General features: G+C 39.4%; 2 pseudogenes; both read left to right on the top strand.

The window, feature by feature from the left end:
- The first annotated feature begins 723 nt into the window (after nt 1-723).
- LOC127095873 (PHD finger protein ALFIN-LIKE 4-like) lies at nt 724-12,130 on the top strand (annotated as a pseudogene).
- A 711-nt stretch (nt 12,131-12,841) lies between these two features.
- On the top strand, nt 12,842-13,380 carry LOC127095872 (PHD finger protein ALFIN-LIKE 4-like; annotated as a pseudogene).
- Nucleotides 13,381-20,825: the final 7,445 nt, after the last annotated feature.

Genomic DNA, 20,825 nt, shown 5'->3' with positions numbered 1-20,825 from the left:
ATCCAAAGTTGATGCAGATGAAACCGACGAGGTTGAGCTTCAGAATGCGATGGCAAATGTTGTGACATGTTTGGTACCATTCGGCACAACGGTGTCGGAATATGCAAACTACAACAGCATCAACCAAATCATGATCAAGTAATAATTAATGTTTTAATGGAAACTTTTACCAAACTTCACTGCTGGCACTAGATGGGCAGTCGTTATGTCTTGTGGAGTTGGATTCTCAAACCAGTATTCAAAGCAAAATATCCAGAAATTGAAGAATCCCATGGGAGTGATGCTTTGATGTGGGTACCTGTTAAACCACCAAACAAGGGATCGGATACCGTCACAAATGGAAGACAAATTGACTCAACCAAACAATGCAACAATTTCTCAGAAGCCTACGACTGCTATAAAGGAATTGCAAATTATTATGAAGCTTACAACCAATTTCTTTGTTCCCGGTCCATAACCGATCACATCAGCCATAACCTGCATAATACACACAGAAATGGTCATTTTATTACAACCCTGTTTTGTTTTCTAACACATCACAATAGTCCTTGTTCCGGTTACAAAGGCTATAGCAGAAAGTGAGAAGAACATAACAAGATCCAGAAAAAACTCACCGTAACCTTTTGAACTAGTTTGGTCTTCCAAATCCACAACAAACTCAGCATATTCCTCTCACTCCTACTTCACTCTCACTCTTCTACTGCCAGGCCACGTGAACCTACAATGGACTCGCGCGCACAGTATAATCCTTGCACCGTTGAAGAGTTTTTGGGGATTTCAAGGGTCGTCGAGCTGGTCTCATCAAAGCTCTCACCACCGATGTTGAAGATTTCTATAACCAATGTGATCCTGATAAAGAGAATTTGTGCTTATATGGCTTTCCTAGTGAGCAGTGGGAAGTTAATTTACCTGCTGAAGAAGTTCCACCGGAGCTTCCCGAGCCTGTGCTTGGAATTAACTTTGTCAGGGATAGCATGCCAGAAAAAGATTGGCTGTCTTTAGTTGTTGTTCATAGCGATTCATGGTTACTTGCTATTGCCTACTATTTTGGAGCCAGGTTCGGGTTCGACAATTTGACAGGAGACGCCTTTTCAGTATGATCAATGAACTGCCATCGATATTTGAAGTTTGTTACTGGTACAGCAAAGAAACAAGTTAAGGAGAAGTCTTCAGTTTCATACCACAGTGGAAGCAAATCCAAGGCCATCCTCAAAAACTGCATCGGTTCAAGCAACCTGTTTTATTTCCTTGCAACCGCTTGATCTTCAATTTCCTGCACAATATTAACCACAGTGATATCAGCAGCAAGCAAGCAAATATTAAACAGTATCAAATAGAAGACACCGAGTCGCAGGCCAAATTCCTTCCGGCAGGTTGTCATTTTCGGATGATTCTCTCTTGTGTTCTACCAAACCGATACCAAGACATAGAAACTGATACAAGCACCAATAACAATACAGAGTGAAGAAAACACAGAAAATAGAAAAAGAAAAGCGATGATGAGTTTGAGTTGGAGTTGTTTATCACTTGCAAACCAACAACAACAATTCAGAAGATTCAAGATAACAACTCATAGTGTTTTTTGCTGTTGCATTTCTCCAATGTTCAATGCTACTGCAGTAATACAAAAACAATTGACAAGCATTAGAATCCAAAATTTCCCAAATTGAGCATAAGGACAAATTCAGAGAGAAAGAAAGAGTTCAAGGTACCGTTTCCGGAAGTGTAGCGTGAAACAGGATAAAAGCGTTTCTGAGCAACAAAAGTGCTTCTGAAACTTTCTCCTTTGAGCCTTTAAACACCAACCGAAACCCTAAGCTGCATATATAAAAAGGAGACGAGTTTGTGGGATCAAAGAAAAAAAAATTAGAGAGGGAGGCGGCCAAAATACCACAAGAACCCTAATCCTAAAATTAAGGCAAAATCAAAGCGAAACCAAACTTTTTTTTGGAAGAGGCGAAGGGAGAAGATTCAACCCTTACCCGAGTTGTCGCCACCGCCGAAGGTGAGCCCTTTCCGTTTTAGCCATGGATTCTTGCATCATTTCAGGAGATTGAGTGAGATGTGAGCGATTGGGGATGGATTGTTTGCGCTTGGGAAAGAGAAACGCGATTGTGAGTGAGACTGTGTTTTGAGAGAATGATGGGGGACGAAGAGATGAGAGAGAAAGTTTTCTTTGGGTTAGAGTGAGCGAGTTTGAGAGAAGTGGAGAGTGGCGTTGAGGTTGAGAGAGCGAGTGAAGTGATGAGGTCGGAGATGATGAGGGAAACGCGAATGGTTTCCCTTTCTGTCACTGTACATCTCCCATTTTCCTTTTTATTTATTTCATTTCTTTTATAGAAAAAAACAATAAACATTAAAGCAGTTAAAACTTAAATTTTTTTTTTAGTTTTCCCAAACCTATTCATTGATAGGGTCTGTTAGTATGCTGTGTTGGTTCCCACTCATTAAAGTCCCTTGTTTGAAAACCCAACAGCCAGGCGGCTGGGTTTCGTTTTCACCATTTAGACCATTTAGTTGGAAGTGTAACAGACTCCTTGCTTTTAGTTTTAATTAGTTTTTTAATTCATACTTTTAATTTACACTAGTTTGTATATTTAAGTTAGCAGTAAATTATCAGTTAGTTAGTAGGTGGTCTGGTGGAGAGGGGGTAGTTCCATAGTCTTAGGTGGAGTGAGTTCGGTACTCATACGTAGCTTTTTTTATTTTTTAGTATTTTTTTAGTATTTCATTTTCTTTAGTATTTTTTTTAGTATCTCTTTTTCTTTTAGCTTTTATCTTTTATTATTTTATTGTCTTTTAGTATTTTGTTTCTTGTAATATCTTTTTTTATGTCCATGCTTCTTTATTAATTTCATCATACATGCAAAACCATTTTTAAACTAATAAAAATCATATTCTCTCGATTTAATATCGAGCCCCTTTTTTTCACACCCCTGTAAGTCGATTGCTTTTAAGCATCGCCGCCGACCTCACATAGCTTACTCTTGGGCTTTCTTACAATGAGCCGGTTCCCTTGCACTTACACTCATGCATTATTTGTTTGGGCCCGATTTTATTTATTCCATGATTGTTTAATCCCCATTTGACAAATGTACCCCACTCCCCCAATGTGTAATAATTTTGTACTTTTTATTTCTTTTATTGTTTGGTTGTTTAATTAGCTACTAACACAAGAATAAAATCAACAAATTTCAAAAATACAAAATAAAGACTCGATCCAACGTCGAGCATTTTCTCAATAAACAAATCAACTCATTGCTCCATCCTATTCCATCCCATCTTTTTCAAACTTCATCAAATGCTTGATCCAACGTCAAGCCATTTTTCATAATCAAAAACTCAAAAAATATTAATTCATATTCAACACTTTTCTCAATAAAGGTGGAAATGGAACATGATGTATATCATGCACTCCTGAGGTTAAGATTCGAGACGTATGCCTCGCCAATCTTAACTCTCGCCATCATCCAAATTTATCCACTTTGTTTTCTTTCAAACACTCATTCAAATTTCTCAAACGTCCATCAATACTTGATCTAGGTCAAGTCATTTTCACAATAAAAACCAAAATAACTAATTCTTACTTAAACACTTTTTCAAAGGTGGAAATGGAACATGGTGTATACCATGCACTCTTGAGGTTAAGATTCGAGACGTATGCCTCGCCAATCTTAACTCTCGCCATCATCTAAAATCGTCAATGTGGTTTCGTCAAACCTTTTTCTCAATCAAATCTAAGATACTTAAATCTTATTTAAGACTCTTTCAATAAAGGTGGAAATGGAACATGGTGTATACCATGCACTCCTGAGGTTAAGATTCGAGACGTATGCCTCGCCAATCTCAACTCTCGCCATCGTCTAAAAATTGTTATTGCGGTTTCGTCAAACCCTTTCTCACTCAAATTCTAAAATACCTAATCTTTATTAAACATCTTTGCAAATAAGATGGAAATGGAACATGGTGTATACCATGCACTCCTGAGGCTAGGATTCGAGATGTATATCTCGCTCATCCAAGTTCTCGCCATCACTCAAAATACATCCAACCAATCAAACTTTTTCTCGCCGCCGTGCGACTAATTAAAAACCTTTTTCATAAACGAAAGATATATTGTCTTAAGAGATACGAAACAATGTTTCGGCCACGATTGTTGAGTAGAGATAAATGACGCTTTTCCGAATGTAGATTTATAAATCCGTTCGATGTGTGGTATGCGTCCACTCCTCATCTGTTTTGGGTAAAACAATGTTTTCGTCGATTAATACAATATAGCTTTCGCTAAAATCGACCAACAAACAAACATTTTTCTACCCAGAACTACGTAAGCCTTGATTTCTCTTTTGAGATACGTAGGAGCAGGATTTGTAAATCTTGTCAGGCCCACTAATAAAAAACTTAGGTTTAGTCCTTCGTTAAAAAAATCCAAAAACATTTCTTCTCTCTTTTATTCTTTCTTTCCCACCTAATAATTTGAAAAGCCTAACATTTCAAACTAACATTAATGCACACAACTGACCTAATGGTTCCCGTTGAGTACAACGGACGTGAGGGGTGCTAATACCTTCCCCTTGCGTAATCGACTCCCGAACCCTGATATTGGTTGCGACGACCATATCTTATCCTTTTCTTTTGTCTTGGGTTTTATCGATATTTCCCCTTTCCTTTTAGGAATAAATAAAGTTCGGTGGCGACTCTGTTCAGTCCATCATTGCGAGCGTGCGATCGCGCTTCGCTTTGAAGTCGCATCCCCATTTTTTTTCGAGGTGCGACAGATGGCGACTCTGCTGGGGACGTTATTGTCCTAAGCGAGTCAAGCCTAGTTAGGACGTCTGTGTGCCTTTGTTTGTTTAATTGTGTGGCTTTTCCTTATTTATTGCTTTCTATTATCTTTATTATTATATTGATATATTTGTTGTATACTGGTTCCAATGTGTTGGTATTTGGGTTTTTGATTGCAAACCATGTGGGAAAGACTCTACACCCGAGTCTAGAGTGAAAAAACATAAGATAGGACGATGGTTGAGTAGTACGGACTCCCGAGGTGAATACTTCGTAAGGGTCGGTACGAGAACCTCACTTAGAGTAGATTCTTTTGCAAATGTTGTCGCCCGAGGCGTATGCCTCGTAAGCGCCGATGTTTCAAAGGGGTCCATGACTCTAAGGACCTTTTAGAACATTGAACCTTTGGCCAACTAGAAATGATGGTTGTGTAGTATGGATTCCCGAGGTGGATACCTCGTAAGGATCGATACGAAAACCTCGCTCAGAATAGATTCTCCAGATGGAGTTGATGACCGGAAAGTATTTTCCGTAAGCGTCAAACAGTCTTTTGAATCCATGACTCTGAGTATCCTGTCTAGAACCCAGTCGATGGTTGCGTAGTACGGACTCGCGAGGTGTATACTTCGTAAGAGTCAGTACGAGAACCTCACCCAGAATAGATTCCCTTGATGGAGTTGACGACCGGAAAGTATTTCCCGTAAGCGTCAAACATTCTTGTGACTCAATGACTCTGGGAATCCTTTGTAACAAAGCCCTAGATCATACCCGGTGAGAACCTCGTTTTGGAAAAGCAATCAAATTTATCAGTACCTCGGACTTTTGAACCCGTGTATTAAAGAAAGAACACAAATATGCATGGCTTGCATTGCATTCATTCATTGCATTTGCATCGCATCATAATGCATGTCATTCTCCAGACAAATTACCAAAAAAAAACTCATCCATCTTTTGTCCGTGAAGCAAAGTGATTCTCAACACGCGTTTAGAACAAAGAACCATGTCTCAGGAGATGATGGACGAGCTAAGGAAAGGCCAAGAAGCACTGAAGGGGGAACTCAATCTTTTGAAGAGCCAAATGAGATGGGTCTTGGAAACGGTGCAAGTCTTGTTGGGAAGAGAGGGTCACCCAATATACGCTGCTGCAACAAAGAGAGCTACTACGCCACATCCATCTGGTGTTACCCCAGGTCAAGGGAAATTCTATGTGGCAACTCCTCATTTACCAATATATAGACCTCCCTCAAGGCGTCATCATCAACATCCTCTGGCCATTCCTCCTCAAAATCACCGAAGTCAGGTTCAAAACAAAAATCAGAATCAGAGCAAGAAGAACCAGGATCACAATGACTCGATTCTGGTACCATATAGCAAGCTTTACCCGCTACTGATCCAGAATACTTTGGTAACCCCTCGAGCTCTCACACCTGTGTCACCATACCTGCCATGGTACAATCCAAATGCAACATGTGAATTCCATAAAGGGGCATTGGGACATGACCTAGATTCTTGTTGTGCGCTAAAATATTTGGTACGAGGACTGATTAACAAGAAGAGCTTAGTCTTTGAAGAAGATCACCCGAAGATCAAGTGTGAATACCATACTGGAACAATGGGGCACTCCATCGAGGAATGCGTGAGTTTTAAGCTCAAGCTGCAAAGATTGATTGACATAAGGTCACCAACACTCAAGGAGGAAGTCTCAAGTACATATACCTTGATCTCTGGGCCAAGTAATGATAAAGGGAAAGGACCCTTGATACCCCTCAAGGTTTTGTACCACAAGGAAGATGTCAGGGATATGGCTAGTGAGCTATCATTGTTTCCTGGTAAGAGCATTGAGATACCGCCTTGGATTTCCAATGTCACGACCCATACCAATGAAAGAAAAGGAGAAGTGAGTAGTGGATTCAAGAAGGTTCCGTTCAACGATGAGATTGAAGGAAAAGAATTTGAAGATCATCATGCCAATGTCAAAAAGCTTGTTGATCCCAACCTTCAAGTTTGAAGAAGTCATTCCCCAAAGTTGGCAATCATTTGGCTGTTTCAGCATTTCTTTTGTAGTTTCCTTGCATGTTGACTGTTAATTGCTTTTAAGCATTGTTGTTTTCTTTGAATTGGTAAGATTAATGAAATGTTTATGCATCTTTTGAATCAATCCATTCGTATTCACCCGTTTTTCATTTATGTTAAAAATAAAAAGATCAAAAAATAAAAAAATAAAAAATACTCCTTTCATTCACTTTTGTTTTTCAAACTGTTGTGTTAACAAAGATTGGGAGGAGGATGATGAAAACGAAACACCTGAACGTGTTGTGGTATGCTTTTGAGTAAAACCTTGTCGATGATGTAGGGCATTGTTTCAAATCCCCAAACACTGAAGTTATAAGGAGTTAATCCCTAGACAACCACTTTGAGCCTAGAAGTTGGTATTTATTTTGGATCTAAAACCCTTAATCTTAACCTGGGGCAGGGTAGTTGTGTTCAGATAGTTTGATCATGCATTCGATCTTTCAAAAAAAAATCGTCCATATGAACACCCTCCAATTAGGTTCAACCACATGTTATCCTTCGCGCACATGTTGAAGTGTCGAAGAAGTTGAGAAAAGCTAAAATTAGTGTTGGTTGATCCTTATCCACCAATAATGTGGCAGTCAACACCCTTAAAAAAAATAGAAAAAAGCCCGCTAAGTCAAAAACCACAAAATGACTTAGGCAAAAGTTAGGGCATCCCGATGGACCGAAAGCTTCAAAAAAAACGGTCCAGGAAAAATTAGGGATAAAATAAATCAATCAAAAGAGGTCATTAAATCCTTAACAAACATAAAATAAGGGGATTGCCATTTCAAGAAAATTCGTCTTGAATCCCCATCACACCTTCGAACCCTCTTGGAAGTCGAATGCGTGTATCGAATTAACTGAACGTAGGAACTGGAGATCATCAAGAAGAAGGGGTGGGTAAAAATAAATTTTGAGCCTTATATCCTTTTGTTTCAAGAAACCGCGAACCAGACCACGTTATAACCCTTAAAAGACCTAATTGAGGCAGGGTTTATTTTGAAAGCATACTATAACAAGGTCGTGTTAACTTGACTCCAAACGATTTTTGTTAATCATGTGATGGCACCAACTTGCATACTGTGAATGACTTGATTACCATTGTGTTCTTATCAACGACTCGTTCACTGTATTTCACCCGTTCATATCAATAAACTTTGATTTCAAATTTTTGCATAAGCATTGAATTAAAATTACCATTTTTGAATGAACAATCTTATTTGCAAGTCGACACTTAACATCAAAGAAATGCCAAATACAGTTGAGGAACTTGATGGAGTGAAAGAAGTCTAGTCAAGGGCAAGTCACTTTGAGCATCAGTTAATTCGAGCTAGTCACTCTAAGGGTCCTTAAGGCAAGAGTAATCTGCTTCAAGAGTCAGACCGGGGCAAGCCACCTCAGAGCTCAGTAAGTCCAATCACTCCAAGGTTCAGTTAGCCAAGAGTAATTTGCTTCAAGACTTAGACCGGGGCAAGCCACCTCGGAGCTCAATGAGTCCAGCTATCCAAAGGACAATCAATCAAGAGTCTACCATTCCAGCATTGGTTAGTCAAGTTCAGACCATTGCAAGTTTCAAACACTTAGGGGCAAGCCATCTCGAGGTAGTCTCATGGCAAGTTGTTTTCAAACCCACTTTCAAGGTGAACATTTTCAAAGATCCAACAAACTGGGGCAAGATGAGCCACAGAGGGGCAGAACCTCTTTCTTCATGCTTTCAAACTGCTCAAACAGATTCTGCCATACGTCAACAACTATTGAGTTTAAGACGAGTGCCTTGAAATTATGCTAGCATGATTCATTAATCCTCCAAAAGGATCCCATTGGCTAAGCTGTGGCTATCAAACTGGATAGAATCCTCCTTTGACAACATCTATCATAAAATATTTGGTTGAGTTCTCGGTGTTGAGGAATCATGAGCTTCCATAAAAAGCCTTTACCAACTCCCAGTCCACTCAGGTGTCAGCATTCTCATAGCATGATCATTCATATATCATGCATAAAAGAATACAAATCATGCATGGCCGAAATGTACTTCGTGCTCATTTTGCATTGACCCAGGTCTTGTTGTTGATCCTATATCCTTTGACCTTTGATTCCAGTCTGTATTTGGTGCCCTTAAACCCACATCCGGTTTTCGCAGTCATTTTCAAGTCCAACCCAGTTGGCACCTATTAGAAAATTTTCCATTAAGGTTCATTCTCTGTTTGGATTATCCGATGAATTTCCGGATTACTCCTTGGTGTATCGATGTATTTCCACGACTTGTCTGATGTATTTCCAGATGTTTCACCATCTATTTGAGGTGTTCTTTGATGTGTCTATATTCTGATGTATTTCCAGAATTTCCTTGATATATTAACAGATGTGTCTGTATTCTGTTGTATTTCCGGAATATCACTTGTAATTCTGATGCATTTCCAGAATTTGTTTCCTTTACTCTCTGATGAATTCCCAGACATGTCACTTTTATTCTGATGAAGTTCCAGAACCCCTATGTCATTCCCTGGAATTATTTCAAGACTCATTGGTGTCTCCTAAAAATCAGTTGTTGCTAGGCATTATTCCAAGCTCAGTTGTTACTAGAACTCATTTCAAAGTCCAATTGTTGTTATTCCGGGGTCAGGTCATCCTTGAACCTGCTCTGAAGAGTTTTCCATTCTTTGTTCAATCCTATTCAGGTCATGTATGAACCTGTCATTGAACCTTTTTATTCCGGGGTCAGGTCATCCTTGAACCTGCTCTGAAGAGTTTTTCCATTCTTTGTTCAATCCTATTCAGGTCATGTATGAACCTGTCATTGAACCTTTTTATTCCGGGGTCCGGTCATGCTTGAACCTGCTCTGAAGATCCTTTGTTCAATCCTATTCAGGTCATGTATGAACCTGTCATTGAACCTTTTTATTCCGGGGTCCGGTCATGCTTGAACCTGCTCTGAAGATCCTTTGTTCAATCCTATTCAGGTCATGTATGAACCTGTCATTGAACCTTTTTATTCCGGGGTCCGGTCATGCTTGAACCTACTCTGAAGATTCTTTGTTCAATCCTATTCAGGTCATGTATGAACCTGTCATTGAACCTTTTTATTCTGGGGTCCGGTCATACTTGAACCTACTCTGAAGATTCTTTGTTCAATCCTATTCAGGTCATGTATGAACCTGTCATTGAACCCTTTTATTCCGGGGTCCGGTCATGCTTGAACCTGCTCTGAAGATTCTTTGTTCAATCCCATTCAGGTCATGTATGAACCTGTTATTGAACCTTTTTATTCCGGGGTCCGGTCATACTTGAACCTACTCTGAAGATTCTTTGTTCAATCCTATTCAGGTCATGTACGAACCTGTCATTGAACCTTTCTATTCCGGGGTCCGGTCATGCTTGAACCTACTCTGAAGATTCTTTGTTCAATCCTATTCAGGTCATGTATGAACCTGTCATTGAACCTTTTTATTCCGGGGTCCGTTCATGCTTGAACCTACTCTGAAGATTCTTTGTTCAATCCTATTCAGGTCATGTACGAACCTGTCATTGAACCTTTTTATTCCGGGGTCCGGTCATGCTTGAACCTACTCTGAAGATTCTTTGTTCAATCCTATTCAGGTCATGTACGAACCTGTCATTGAACCTTTTTATTCGGGGTCCGGTCATGCTTGAACCTACTCTGAAGATTCTTTGTTCAATCCTATTCAGGTCATCTTGAACCTGTCATTGAACCTTTTATTCCGGGGTCAGGTCATACTTGAACCTGCTCTGAAGATTCTTTGTTCAATACCCATTCAGGTCATGTATGAACCTGTTTGTTGAACCCCTATTCCGGTATCAGGTCATACATGAACCTGTTCTGAAGAGTTTTCTCCTTGATTATCCCCCAGCGTTGTCAGGTCATACATGAACCTGTTGTAGCATCTTTTCCTTTATTCGGGTTTAGTAAGTCATGTGTGAACTTACCACCGAAATCCCTTGTATTCTAAGTATCGATTATCAAATCTCACTTTGAATACTTCCCAGTGTGTGTCTGACTCTCCAGCAGGACTGTTTCCCCAACAAGATTGTTTCTTACCATTTGTCTGTCTCCCTGTGGATCATCAACATTCCCCACAGTTTGGTTTGTCTAGTAGCATCTCCCGCTAAGGGTCCACCATATCCCTAGCAGGAAAGGAAATATAAAAAAAAAAGAAAATAAGAATCATGCATCCATGCATATCCATGCATATCATGGCATATCATATCATATCACATCATGTCATGGGGATTCAGGATCAAAATCCGGGTCTTTTTAGTATTTAATCATCTCCCACTATGATCATATGAAGAGTGTACCGCTTCATATTCTCTAGTCGAAGATACTTAAATAGGGGCAACTGTCATACCCCGATTTTGATCCCGAAATTTTTCCGTTTTTTCTTTTTATTTTTGCATTTTTGCATACATTCATCAGTATAAAACGGATTTTAATATCTTGACCTTTTATTTGATTTTAATTTCAAATTAAGTTTAATTCCAATTGTCAATTTAATCTTAATTATTTATTTTTACTAATGATTAAAACTCTAATTGATTTTTATTTCCAAATGAATGTTAGAGTGGATATCCAAGTAATTTTAAATGAATAATAAATTAATTTGATTTTAATTTGGTTTTACTAATTTGTTATTATTATTTAAATAGATATTTAAACCAACTTCTCAATTATCCATTTTATAATTAAAATCCAAAATCCAAAATCCATCCATGGTGCATTTCAAATCAAATAGTACCTACTCATTTCATAACATTCCAATAATTCATTCCAAAAAAAAAAGAAGAGAAAAAACAAAATCCAATAATAAACACATTAATCCAGTCATCAGGGAAGCCGAGTGAGACTTATACTTATGCTGACATCGAAACTGTATATAAGTATCTTGAGGAGAACTTTGGTGCTAAGCAGGAAGACATAATCCTTTATGGTCAATCCGTTGGGAGTGGTCCTACTTTGGATATTGCTGCTCGTTTACCCCAATTGAGAGTTGTTATTCTCCATAGTCCGATACTGTCGGGATTGAGAGTGATGTACCCTGTGAAACCAAAGTCCAAGGCAAAGGCTGTGAAGGCCAAGACAGCCGCTAAGCCCAAATCTGCTGCTATCAAGCCCAAACCCGCTGCCAAGTCAAAGGCACCTGTGAAACCAAAGTCCAAGGCAAAAGCCTGCAAAGGTTGCAAAGACATCGACGAAGACGTCACCGGGAAAGAAAGCTGCTACAACTCCTGCAGAAGAGACACTCTCTCGGCTACTAAAATCCAAAGTTGATGCAGATGAAACCGACGAGGTTGAGCTTCAGAATGCGATGGCAAATGTTGTGACATGTTTGGTACCATTCGGCGCAACGGTGTCGGAATATGCAAACTACAACAGCATCAACCAAATCATGATCAAGTAATAATTAATGTTTTAATGGAAACTTTTACCAAACTTCACTGCTGGCACTAGATGGGCAGTCGTTATGTCTTGTGGAGTTGGATTCTCAAACCAGTATTCAAAGCAAAATATCCAGAAATTGAAGAATCCCATGGGAGTGATGCTTTGATGTGGGTACCTGTTAAACCACCAAACAAGGGATCGGATACCGTCACAAATGGAAGACAAATTGACTCAACCAAATAATGCAACAATTTCTCAGAAGCCTACGACTGCTATAAAGGAATTGCAAATTATTATGAAGCTTACAACCAATTTCTTTGTTCCCGGTCCATAACCGATCACATCAGCCATAACCTGCATAATACACACAGAAATGGTCATTTTATTACAACCCTGTTTTGTTTTCTAACACATCACAATAGTCCTTGTTCCGGTTACAAAGGCTATAGCAGAAAGTGAGAAGAACATAACAAGATCCAGAAAAAACTCACCGTAACCTTTTGAACTAGTTTGGTCTTCCAAATCCACAACAAACTCAGCATATTCCTCTCACTCCTACTTCACTCTCACTCTTCTACTGCCAGGCCACGTGAACCTACAATGGACTCGCGCGCACAGTATAATCCTTGCACCGTTGAAGAGTTTTTGGGGATTTCAAGGGTCGTCGAGCTGGTCTCATCAAAGCTCTCACCACCGATGTTGAAGATTTCTATAACCAATGTGATCCTGATAAAGAGAATTTGTGCTTATATGGCTTTCCTAGTGAGCAGTGGGAAGTTAATTTACCTGCTGAAGAAGTTCCACCGGAGCTTCCCGAGCCTGTGCTTGGAATTAACTTTGTCAGGGATAGCATGCCAGAAAAAGATTGGCTGTCTTTAGTTGTTGTTCATAGCGATTCATGGTTACTTGCTATTGCCTACTATTTTGGAGCCAGGTTCGGGTTCGACAATTTGACAGGAGACGCCTTTTCACTATGATCAATGAACTGCCATCGATATTTGAAGTTTGTTACTGGTACAGCAAAGAAACAAGTTAAGGAGAAGTCTTCAGTTTCATACCACAGTGGAAGCAAATCCAAGGCCATCCTCAAAAACTGCATCGGTTCAAGCAACCTGTTTTATTTCCTTGCAACCGCTTGATCTTCAATTTCCTGCACAATATTAACCACAGTGATATCAGCAGCAAGCAAGCAAATATTAAACAGTATCAAATAGAAGACACCGAGTCGCAGGCCAAATTCCTTCCGGCAGGTTGTCATTTTCGGATGATTCTCTCTTGTGTTCTACCAAACCGATACCAAGACATAGAAACTGATACAAGCACCAATAACAATACAGAGTGAAGAAAACACAGAAAATAGAAAAAGAAAAGCGATGATGAGTTTGAGTTGGAGTTGTTTATCACTTGCAAACCAACAACAACAATTCAGAAGATTCAAGATAACAACTCATAGTGTTTTTTGCTGTTGCATTTCTCCAATGTTCAATGCTACTGCAGTAATACAAAAACAATTGACAAGCATTAGAATCCAAAATTTCCCAAATTGAGCATAAGGACAAATTCAGAGAGAAAGAAAGAGTTCAAGGTACCGTTTCCGGAAGTGTAGCGTGAAACAGGATAAAAGCGTTTCTGAGCAACAAAAGTGCTTCTGAAACTTTCTCCTTTGAGCCTTTAAACACCAACCGAAACCCTAAGCTGCATATATAAAAAGGAGACGAGTTTGTGGGATCAAAAAGAAAAAAAAATTAGAGAGGGAGGCGGCCAAAATACCACAAGAACCCTAATCCTAAAATTAAGGCAAAATCAAAGCGAAACCAAACTTTTTTTTGGAAGAGGCGAAGGGAGAAGATTCAACCCTTACCCGAGTTGTCGCCACCGCCGAAGGTGAGCCCTTTCCGTTTTAGCCATGGATTCTTGCATCATTTCAGGAGATTGAGTGAGATGTGAGCGATTGGGGATGGATTGTTTGCGCTTGGGAAAGAGAAACGCGATTGTGAGTGAGACTGTGTTTTGAGAGAATGATGGGGGACGAAGAGATGAGAGAGAAAGTTTTCTTTGGGTTAGAGTGAGCGAGTTTGAGAGAAGTGGAGAGTGGCGTTGAGGTTGAGAGAGCGAGTGAAGTGATGAGGTCGGAGATGATGAGGGAAACGCGAATGGTTTCCCTTTCTGTCACTGTACATCTCCCATTTTCCTTTTTATTTATTTCATTTCTTTTATAGAAAAAAACAATAAACATTAAAGCAGTTAAAACTTAAATTTTTTTTTAGTTTTCCCAAACCTATTCATTGATAGGGTCTGTTAGTATGCTGTGTTGGTTCCCACTCATTAAAGTCCCTTGTTTGAAAACCCAACAGCCAGGCGGCTGGGTTTCGTTTTCACCATTTAGACCATTTAGTTGGAAGTGTAACAGACTCCTTGCTTTTAGTTTTAATTAGTTTTTAATTCATACTTTTAATTTACACTAGTTTGTATATTTAAGTTAGCAGTAAATTATCAGTTAGTTAGTAGGTGGTCTGGTGGAGAGGGGGTAGTTCCATAGTCTTAGGTGGAGTGAGTTCGGTACTCATACGTAGCTTTTTTTATTTTTAGTATTTTTTAGTATTTCATTTTCTTTAGCATTTTTTTTAGTATCTCTTTTTCTTTAGCTTTTATCTTTTATTATTTTATTGTCTTTTAGTATTTTGTTTCTTGTAATATCTTTTTTATGTCCATGCTTCTTTATTAATTTCATCATACATGCAAAACCATTTTTAAACTAATAAAAATCATATTCTCTCGATTTAATATCGAGCCCCTTTTTTCACACCCCTGTAAGTCGATTGCTTTTAAGCATCGCCGCCGACCTCACATAGTTTACTCTTGGGCTTTCTTACAATGAGCCGGTTCCCTTGCACTTACACTCATGCATTATTTGTTTGGACCCGATTTTATTTATTCCATGATTGTTTAATCCCCATTTGACAAATGTACCCCACTCCCCCAATGTGTAATAATTTTGTACTTTTTATTTCTTTTATTGTTTGGTTGTTTAATTAGCTACTAACACAAGAATAAAATCAACAAATTTCAAAAATACAAAATAAAGACTCGATCCAACGTCGAGCATTTTCTCAATAAACAAATCAACTCATTGCTCCATCCTATTCCATCCCATCTTTTTCAAACTTCATCAAATGCTTGATCCAACGTCAAGCCATTTTTCATAATCAAAAACTCAAAAAATATTAATTCATATTCAACACTTTTCTCAATAAAGGTGGAAATGGAACATGATGTATATCATGCACTCCTGAGGTTAAGATTCGAGACGTATGCCTCGCCAATCTTAACTCTCGCCATCATCCAAATTTATCCACTTTGTTTTCTTTCAAACACTCATTCAAATTTCTCAAACGTCCATCAATACTTGATCTAGGTCAAGTCATTTTCACAATAAAAACCAAAATAACTAATTCTTACTTAAACACTTTTTCAAAGGTGGAAATGGAACATGGTGTATACCATGCACTCTTGAGGTTAAGATTCGAGACGTATGCCTCGCCAATCTTAACTCTCGCCATCATCTAAAATCGTCAATGTGGTTTCGTCAAACCTTTTTCTCAATCAAATCTAAGATACTTAAATCTTATTTAAGACTCTTTCAATAAAGGTGGAAATGGAACATGGTGTATACCATGCACTCCTGAGGTTAAGATTCGAGACGTATGCCTCGCCAATCTCAACTCTCGCCATCGTCTAAAAATTGTTATTGCGGTTTCGTCAAACCCTTTCTCACTCAAATTCTAAAATACCTAATCTTTATTAAACATCTTTGCAAATAAGATGGAAATGGAACATGGTGTATACCATGCACTCCTGAGGCTAGGATTCGAGATGTATATCTCGCTCATCCAAGTTCTCGCCATCACTCAAAATACATCCAACCAATCAAACTTTTCTCGCCGCCGTGCGACTAATTAAAAACCTTTTTCATAAACGAAAGATATATTGTCTTAAGAGATACGAAACAATGTTTCGGCCACGATTGTTGAGTAGAGATAAATGACGCTTTTCCGAATGTAGATTTATAAATCCGTTCGATGTGTGGTATGCGTCCACTCCTCATCTGTTTTGGGTAAAACAATGTTTTCGTCGATTAATACAATATAGCTTTCGCTAAAATCGACCAACAAACAAACATTTTTCTACCCAGAACTACGTAAGCCTTGATTTCTCTTTTGAGATACGTAGGAGCAGGATTTGTAAATCTTGTCAGGCCCACTAATAAAAAACTTAGGTTTAGTCCTTCGTTAAAAAAATCCAAAAACATTTCTTCTCTCTTTTATTCTTTCTTTCCCACCTAATAATTTGAAAAGCCTAACATTTCAAACTAACATTAATGCACACAACTGACCTAATGGTTCCCGTTGAGTACAACGGACGTGAGGGGTGCTAATACCTTCCCCTTGCGTAATCGACTCCCGAACCCGGATATTGGTTGCGACGACCATATCTTATCCTTTTCTTTTGTCTTGGGTTTTATCGATATTTCCCCTTTCCTTTTAGGAATAAATAAAGTTCGGTGGCGACTCTGTTCAGTCCATCATTGCGAGCGTGCGATCGCGCTTCGCTTTGAAGTCGCATCCCCATTTTTTTCGAGGTGCGACAGTGTGGGTAAGCTAGACTGCTCTGGAGTTCCAAAACTGAATAATGTGCTGTTAGTAAGAGGACTAACTGCAAACCTCATCAGCATAAGCCAGCTGTGTGATCAAGGGTTCCATGTTCAGTTTACTAAGGAGCTATGCATTGTGACAAATGGTGACAATCAGGAAGTTATGAGAGGAACCAGGTCCAAAGATAACTGTTATCTGTGGGAACCTAAAGTCTATAACTTTTCCACAATATGCTCCTCAGCCAAGGAAGAACAGGAGGTGAAGCTGTGGCATAGACGTCTTGGACATCTCCACTTACGGGGAATGAAGAAGATTATATCCAAGGAAGCAGTCAGAGGAATTCCAAAGCTGCTTATTGATGAAGGAAGAGTCTGTGGAGAATGCCAGGTGGGCAAGCAAACCAAGATGTCACATCCGAAGCTGGGACATCCTACAACTTCCAGAGTTCTGGAACTGTTGCACATGGACTTAATGGGACCTATGCAGGTTGAAAGTCTTGGTGGGAAGAGATATGCTTACGTGGTGGTTGATGACCATTCCAGATACACGTGGATAAGCTTCATCAGAGAGAAGTCAGATACATTTGATGTCTTCAAAGACCTGTGCATAAGACTTCAAAGGGAAAAGGACAGTTGTGTGGTCCGGATTAGGAGTGATCATGGTACGGAGTTCAAGAATTCCAAGTTTGATGAGTTTTGCTCGTCTGAAGGAATAAGTCATGAGTTCTCCTCCCCTATAACTCCCCAGCAGAATGGGATAGTTGAAAGAAAAAATAGAACTATTCAAGAATCTGCCAGAGCAATGATTCATGCAAAGAAGCTCCCCATGCACTTTTGGGCTGAAGCAATGAATACCGTGTGCTATGTTCACAACAGAGTTACCTTGAGAAAAGGAACCTCTTCCACTCTATATGAAATATGGAAAGGCAGAAAACCCACAGTGAAGTACTTTCATATCTTTGGAAGTAAATGCTACATTCTCACAGATCGTGAACAGAGAAGGAAGTTGGATCCCAAAAGTGATGAGGGTATATTTCTAGGATACTCCACTAACAGCAGAGCCTACAGAGTGTTCAACTACAGGACCAATGTCCTGATGGAATCCATAAATGTTATTGTGGATGATAAAGAGGAAGGAATCGATGTCATAGAGGATGTTGAAACATTCCTTGACAGTTCAACTGACATTCCAGTCAAGTCTGAAGAAGTACAGGAACCTCCGCCTGAATGTGAAGTAGATGCAACCACCAAAATGCCATCTATCAGAATTCAGAAAGACCACCCTAAGGATCTTATCATAGGGGATCCTAATAGTGGTGTGACTACCAGGTCACGGGGAATAAGCTCAAATTCCTGCTTTGTATCCAAGGTTGAACCAAAGAATGTGAAAAAAGCCCTGACTGACGAATACTGGATCAATGCCATGCAAGAGGAACTTGAGAAGTTCAAAAGGAATGAAGTATGGGAGCTAGTTCCAAGACATGAAGGGACCAACATCATTGGTACCAAGTGGATCTACAAAAACAAATCTGATGAGAAAGGAGTAGTTACTAGGAATAAAGCAAGACTAGTAGCTCAAGGATACACTCAAGTTGGAGGGGTTGATTTTGATGAGACATTTGCTCCTGTGGCTAGGCTTGAGTCCATCAGATTGCTGTTAGGGGTAGCATGCATTCTGAAGTTTAAACTATTCCAAATGGATGTGAAGAGTGCATTCTTGAATGGCTACTTGAATGAAGAAGTCTATGTGGAACAACCTAAAGGGTTCTGTGATCCTAACCAACCTAAGCATGTATACAAGTTGAGGAAAGCCTTTTATGGGTTGAAACAAGCACCTAGAGCATGGTATGAAAGGTTGACCGAATTTCTGACCTCAAATGGATACAGAAAAGGTGGAATAGATAAAACCTTGTTTGTGAAGGATGAAGACGGCAAAATCATGATTGCTCAAATCTATGTGGATGATATAGTCTTTGGTGGTATGTCAGAACAAATGGTAACACATTTTGTTCAACAGATGCAATCTGAGTTTGAAATGAGTCTGGTTGGGGAACTAACCTACTTTCTTGGAATGCAAGTCAACCAAATGGAGGACTCTATGTTTCTCTCCCAAAGCAAATATGCCAAAAACATAGTTAAGAAGTTTGGTATGGATAATGCTAGGCACAAGAGGACTCCTGCTCCTACTCATCTGAAGTTAACCAAAGATGATGGAGGGCCTAGTGTTGATCAATGCTTGTATAAAAGCATGATAGGCAGTCTACTATACCTAACTGCAAGTAGACCTGACATTTCTTATGCAGTTGGAGTGTGTGCTAGATACCAAGCAGAGCCCAAAGTGAGCCACTTGAACCAAGTCAAAAGGATTCTCAAGTACATCAATGGGACTTGTGACTATGGGATGCTGTACTCACATGGGTCTGAGCCTGTCCTATCTGGATACTGTGATGCTGACTGGGCTAGGAGTGCTGATGACAGAAAAAGCACATCAGGAGGATGTTTCTTCTTGGGAGACAATCTCATATCTTGGTTCAGCAAGAAGCAGAATTGTGTATCTCTGTCCACTGCAGAGGCTGAATACATAGCTGCTGGAAGCAGTTGTTCCCAACTGGTTTGGATGAAACAGATGCTCACTGAGTACAATGTCACTCAAAATGTCATGACATTGTTATGTGATAATATCAGTGCCATCAATATTTCCAAGAATCCCATCCAACACAGCAGGACCAAGCATATTGACATTAGACATCACTTCATCAGAGATCTGGTGGAAGACAAGGTGATCACCTTGAAACATGTAGCCACTGAACTTCAACTGGCTGACATATTTACAAAGGCTCTGGATGCTACTCAGTTTGAAAACTTAAGGGGCAAACTGGGAATATGTCTCTCTAAGAACTTATAGCAACCACTGATGTTTGGGATGTATTGTTTAATATCTCTGCCTATTAAACAATTGGAACTATGCTCTGATTGGTCAACAGATCATAGCTATGCCACTTGCAACAAGTGTGGCAACAAGAGGGTAAGGAGACACCCTAACGTGAGAAGGCCTGTGCACCTGCAGGAATTCAAGGATGCTGTTCATGCAGAAGTGGTTCTGGATGTCAGAAACAAAGTCATGGCATCTGATATGGCTGTACCTACAGTAAAGTAAAAGTGGGTGATTACTTGATCAAAGCTGTGAAGCAAGATCAAGTGGGTGCTAACTTGGTTGAAACTGTGAAGTAAAACCAAGTCTGTAATTCTGTCATATTTTTGTTTATGTTGTTGGCTTTGGCAACATTTTTGACAAAAAGGGGGAGTAAAAGGTGATACCCCAGACAACAGATTGGTCTGTGTGTTTCAACAGACAAACAGACTCTCATGACAGATTCAAGTTTCCCTCCCCTGCAGCTGATGTGTGTAGAAGTTTTTAGTTAACTTCTGTTTGTGTGCTGCTATGTGAAGTTTTATTTAACTTCCATGTGTGTGAGTGTGTTGCCACTCTGAGTGTATTAGCTAGGTCTATTTCCTGCTAGATGTGTGATTCCGCTGCTATGAACTCTGTTATGGGGATCAAAGTGTTTTAGCCAAAAATTTGCCAAAGGGGGAGTTCGTAAGTGTTTAATTGGCTGCATTATATGGTAAAACACTAGCTGGATTCTAATGTCTTGACTGATGTCATGACATGGTGTGTATGTGTGACTGCATTGTAGGTTAGAATATCTAACTGTACTCTGATGTCTTGACTGATGTCATGACACACTTGAGTAGTTACTGCAGGATTAGCTAATACAGGATTTATGGAATGTCAAACTGGATGTTGTGACATTCATCCCTGTCAGCAGATACTGAGGAATAGAACAGTTGGTGTTCTGTTAGAGCTCAGTATTCATTTGCAGTCTGGTTATCAAGGAAATACTAGACCTGGCATAAGGCCTACTATATGAA

Source organism: Lathyrus oleraceus, chromosome 6 (genome assembly GCF_024323335.1).
Source record: "Lathyrus oleraceus cultivar Zhongwan6 chromosome 6, CAAS_Psat_ZW6_1.0, whole genome shotgun sequence".
Taxonomy (NCBI): domain Eukaryota; kingdom Viridiplantae; phylum Streptophyta; class Magnoliopsida; order Fabales; family Fabaceae; genus Lathyrus; species Lathyrus oleraceus.
This window is presented reverse-complemented; position numbering and strand designations above follow the sequence as displayed.